Source organism: Cervus canadensis, chromosome 3 (genome assembly GCF_019320065.1).
Source record: "Cervus canadensis isolate Bull #8, Minnesota chromosome 3, ASM1932006v1, whole genome shotgun sequence".
Taxonomy (NCBI): Eukaryota; Metazoa; Chordata; class Mammalia; order Artiodactyla; family Cervidae; genus Cervus; species Cervus canadensis.
The window spans coordinates 22,651,984-22,658,044 of record NC_057388.1 but is presented as its reverse complement, the minus strand read 5'-3'; positions in this window follow the sequence as shown (position 1 = coordinate 22,658,044).

Genomic DNA, 6,061 nt, shown 5'->3' with positions numbered 1-6,061 from the left:
TTTAAAAATAAATAAATATAAATTTTATTTTAAATCATGATTAGACATGAACCAAGAACAAATCATCTGTATGGTGTCATCTTCATTTCCTTGCTTTCTTGACTACTGGGGAGGAAATTCTAGATTTGGTGCCTAAACATGGATATGACCACGCAGTGTTAGGTATGGAACATCGACTACCATGAGAACTGATGTGCAAAAAACTAATTTAAGCATATTAAGTATTCTTCAAGAAGATGACATATATATGTCCCAATTCTTCTCACCCCCACAACACATATACACTATTGATACTATGTATAAAATAGATAATTAGAACCGACTATATAAAACAGGGAACTCTACTTAATATACTGTGGTGACTTAAATGGGAACACAGTCCAACAGGGAGGGGATATATATATATATATTTGTTGTTGTTGAGTGGCTAAGATGTATCTGACTCTTCTGTGACCCCATGAACCGTAGCCTGCCAGACTCCTCTGAGATGTCTAGGCAAGAATACTGGGGTGGGTTGTCATTTCCTTCGTCATGGGATTTTCCCGACCCAGGGATCAAACCCAAGTCTCCTGAGTTGGCAGGTGGATTCTTTACTGCTGAGCCACCTGGGAAGCCCATGTCTATGTAGACGTGTGACTGATTCACTCTGCTGTAGGGCAGAAACTAATACAACACTATAAAGCAACTATACTCCAATAAAATGTATTTTTAAAAGCAAAATGAATACAAAGTCAGAATATAACTTTCCCTCTAAAATATTCATTTTTTAAACTAAACTTTTTTTAAACCAAACATTATCTGTCAGTGTAGTTCTATGACCAATCACAAAATCACCTACGACATTCTTAGTTATAACTTCTTTCTTCTCCCTTTCACGTCAACTTCTTTAATCTTCGCTTTGCTCTGCCATGAATTTCTGCAACTGCTAATTTAATTAAATACTTTAAAAAATTTAACCACCTAAGGCTCTTAAAAAAAAAAAGTTATCAGACACTACAATCAAACTCAGGAGGCAGACTGGAATGGATTAAAATGCAGCAACTAGACCTGCCTGCTTTTTCAAGACAAGGATGGAGGCATCTGGGGCGGGACCCATGTTAGCTGTAAAGAATACAATGATGAAGGAGGCTCTCTGGCTTTGAAGATTTTATGTCCTCAGGATCTAGAGGACAAACTGTCCTTTGACGCTGCCTTGATAATTCCTACAACTGATGATTTTCAATTGTTTTTTAAAAAATGGCAAATATGACAGCTGATGTTCAAACACATTGCTCTGCTATAAGAATATACAGGTTTATACTGAGTATCTCTATCCCACTAGTTATTAGTTATAATTCCAAAGTAACAGATATCACCATAGAGGCTACATCAGATTGATGACTGGATATTCTTGTAGTCAGAAATAAAACATCAAGACCCAGAGGCAGAACTATTGAATTAAATTGAAGTCTCTGGAGAAACATGGGTAAAGCCAACAGAACCATGTATTCTTGGATGAACTCAAGTATCAGGTCAGTATTGAAAGAATAAACCACACACTCACCTAATAAAACTGATTTAAAGGTCAAGGACTTGGTTTTAAACCTAAGACAGAATCCTTGAATTTAGAACTATTGTTTATAGACAAATAAGATCTAGTGAATCCAGTGATGTGAAAACAAGTCCTGGCTTAGACTTCCTCCTAACTAAAAGCAGGACTGGTTGACAAACCTAAGGGGCAACTGAAAGTCAGAGGAGATAATATGTCTAAAAGTACCTGGACGATTATCTGGCAGTTGGTCAACAGAATTACCATTGTTGTTGTTTAGTCACTCCGTGTCCGGTGTCCGATTCTTTTGTGACCCCATGGACTGCTTCCTCCAGGCTCCTCTGTCCATGGGATTTCCCAGGCAAGAATACTGGAGCGGGGCCATTTCCTCCTCCAGGGGATCTTCCCAGCCCAGGGATTGAACCTGCATCTCCTGCACTGGCAGGGGGATTTTTTTCCACTGAGTCACCAGGGAAGCCAATAAAGTTATTTCATCCTTCTTAAATGGAATCCAGGAACTGCTAAGATCATCTACAACCATTCCAGGATAGATACGCAAAGGAGCGATTTATATTATTTCCTCATATATCCAGAGAAATTTAACCCACAAAGGATTATGAAAATGCAGTCTATATCATGCTTCATCCTGTTTTTGAGCAACATTAAGCAACTGCATCAGTTCCCTGGGGTTTCCCTGGTGGCTCAAATGGTAAAGAATCTGCCTGCAATGCAAGAGACCTGGGTTTGATCTCTGAGTCAGAAAGATCCCCTGGAGGAGGGAATTGTTATCCATGCCAGTATTATTGCCTGGAGAATCCCACGGACAGAGGAGCCTGACAGGCTACCATTCATGGGGTTGCAAAGAGTCAGACACGACTGAGCGACTAACATTTCCATTTGTTTTCCTCTAAAAATATATTTTCCTTTTGTTCACCAATATATTGTTGGAGAAATCAAAACCGACTTTAATACTATTAAGCCAAGGAACTGATTTTAACAATACCAATTGTAGGTGACACTTGAGATATTTCACTTGAGAAATTCTCTCTACTCCATTTCTTTTGTAGAACTACAAGTTATGGGAAGTAAGTAAAATAAGGACACCTTGAACTCAAAGTCCTACAAGGAAAACCCTGGTGTCACAAAACTGAATCATGATGCAAGGAGGCAATCTGCACACCCGTTTTCTGAACTGAATTTCAAATGTTTGGTACAAAGAAATATCCAGCCAACATCATCCAACTCCACATGAACTGTCAGTAAGGTAAAGCTAAAAGGTTTCTACCATCGATTTTTTTTTCTCAGAAAGAATACCATTTAAACTTCATGTCTCATAGTTTACATTCAATATATAAACATCTGAATATCACTCTTGTATTATGTGTATATTTGAATAACTCCTTATATTGACATACTTTTCAAGAAAATTTTCTTTAGAAATCTGAACAAGATGTCTAAGAATGCGAAACTGGTTTTTAGTAAACCAAGTTGAACTTAAAAGTGATGCTGTGAAGAAAAGAACAACAAAATGTTTCCTAGTGGTTATGTATGATTATTTTATTAGGTTTGATAAGACTAAACAGTCCAAAGATTTGACAGTCCTGACACCTGGCATATGAAAGATGGAATTCCTGAATGGAAATTATTCTTATTGAACTTCTCTGAAGAGTTTTGGCTGGAAAGATATATCTTTCTCAAAGCCAGTACATTCTCGGCGCTCCTTCAACTGGCTGAAAAATGAGGTACTGAATTCTTTGCTTAATGGGAAATCTACTGCTGTTTTAAATACATATTTTTTGGAACTTTTTTTTCACAAAAATTCTGTCATCACTTTTCCTTTGTAGAAATAAATATGACACCATATGGGAAAAAATGTTAAAGCTCCATCTGTATAGAATAATGCTCTGAATTTAAAGATGAACCAATGCTAACCTCCATTTAACGATTAGAAAATACTGTAAACAAATACCCGTGGAAGTTTATATACTTCATGGTTGCTATGCACACCACCAAGATAATATGGCTACTCTGTACTTGGCTGTGTTTAGGTAAAATCAAAGGTGTTTATAATATGAATAATAAGATATTTTTATGAGGCTACATTATTTACCTTACTGGTTTTACTTTGTGATGCACAACAGACCCGTTATTGTACTTCAGCTCAGATATTTATATACAGTACAGTTCAAAGAACTGATTCTCATTCCTCTACCTACTACTTAAAAAATGTAGGACAGCAAACCAAATAAAGAGAGGTCATAAATCACCATAGTACAGATGTTGAAAAGAGAAAGTGCTTTTTTGGTCTGTCAATGTATCACAGGAATTTTTAAGTTATGAAATCCATAAAGAATAGTTTCATGACTGAAAACAAAAAAAGGAAGACAGGGATTAACTGAACAAAGAAATAGAGGATTCTTTAGAGCTGATTCAGAGCCAGTGGAGGAAGTTATCTGTTTTGAAAGGTCTAAGACGCGAAAGAATTTTGTGACTTGGATACCAACTCCTGTTAGCCTAAGGCTAACTTAATATGGCATCCCTAATTAGGGTAGGGAGCCAAGGCGGATTCCTATACATTTGCCTCTTTAACCTATTAGACTATGCTCCATATCAGTCTAATGTGTTAGCAGGAGGTGCACAGGGGTTCTTGAGTCCAAAAACATGAGTCAAGTGAAACTCTATCTCAGACAAGATTAACATCTCACATCAGAACACCTCAGATGGCAGAGAACCTCCTTCCTTCTGAGATACCCATTTTATATTTGATCCAAACATGATCTCCCTTTACCTTTTGCTCATTTTCCTCTGGCACCTACAGAAATATCTATCTCCTGTTCCACATGGTAGTTTCAAACATGTGAAGATACGACTGAAGTTCCCCAGCTTACATGTCCAATTGAATATGGTTCTCCCAAGAAAATATTATCAGCTCTGTCATTTTTAAAATGTTAACATACTGGTATTATGTCTTTCTTAATTACACATCATTATATGAGTTACTGTTCACTCCAGTACATTTAAAACTGTCACTCAGCACACCCCAAACACATTCCTGTTGTTGTAGAGAACTTATTTTCTGCTCACAGGTAACATATCATACCTTGTACAACATTTACAGTGAACCACTCTTCCTCCCACATTGCCAACTTGATTCATCAACTGAACTGCTTCCGTACCATTAATGAGCTCTCATTGCATTTACACACGCACACGCACACAGACACAGAGAAAGTTTATGAGAACCTAAAGCAAAGAGGCCTAAAAAATAATTTTGAATTGAACTAAATGAATGTTCACTGTATTTGAGGGAGATAAGTGGTATTGTTACTCATTTATTTGGCAGTTTAAATATTTGCCTTTTCCCTGCAATAACTTATGTATAAGACAGCAAAGCACTACCCTCATCTATAGTAGAGTTCCTTCTCCACATGGGCTTTTCACTTAGTATTTTATCTGAGGACTCAAATAATTGACATCATTGTCATTTTTTACATACTTCTCTATTACAATACTTGGTTCTATTTCAAGTTTCTGTTAAGGTGTAAGTATCAACTCTGGGATCCCAGTCAAGTATTTCAGATTGGTCCTTGTCTTTCTCTTTTGTCAAAATAAATGGCTCCTCTTTTGAGATTTTTCATTGCATTCTTCATATTTCTCAACTGAGAACTGCACACAACTGAGACACAAGTACACTCATCATTTGGCAAAAACAAGAGAAAGAAGAGGAAAGAAAACTTAGAGATGAATGATGTTAGCTCTCACATGTCACAGTATCTGTGGGAATGAACACAGATTGTTAATTTTAATTATTGGTTTTGTTACACTTATCCTCCCTAAAAGTTTTAAATTTCCTGGTGAATGTTCATGGTATGTCCAAGGAATGTTTCAACAGAACTAAAGATGTATCACTCATTGCAAAGATTATCAGAGCTTTCAAATGCAGTGGATATTTGGAGAGCAAAATTTTAAAATGTATACACATATACATAGCTATTTTTACTTTGGGGAAATATATAATAGGCATGTATTATTTCTCAGTAGTTACTGAACTGTGTAGTTATGTGAAACTCTTGCTTTCATTTTTATTATTCATATAGTGGATCAGTTGATGAGAAAAATATAAGGCTGGTCTTTACATCTTATTTACCTACTTCAATATAAGAATAGAGGATTTAAAAGCCAAATTAAATTGAGGGGAAATTGTATATTTTTGGTGGCTCAGATAGTAAAGAATCTGCCTTCAATGTGGGAGACCCAGTTTGATCCCTGGATCAGGAAGATCCCCTGGAGAAGGGAATGGCTACCCACTCAAGTAAAACTGGAAATGGCTACCCACTCCAGTAAAACTGGAAAAGGTCAGTTTTTCATTCCAATCCCAAAGAAAGGCAATGCCAAAGAATGCTCAAATTACTTCACAATTGCATTCATCTCACACGCTAGCAAAGTAATCCTCAAAATTTTCCAAGCCAGGCTTCAACAGTACGTGAACCACGAAATTCCAGATGTTCATGCTGGATTTAAAAAAGGCAGAGG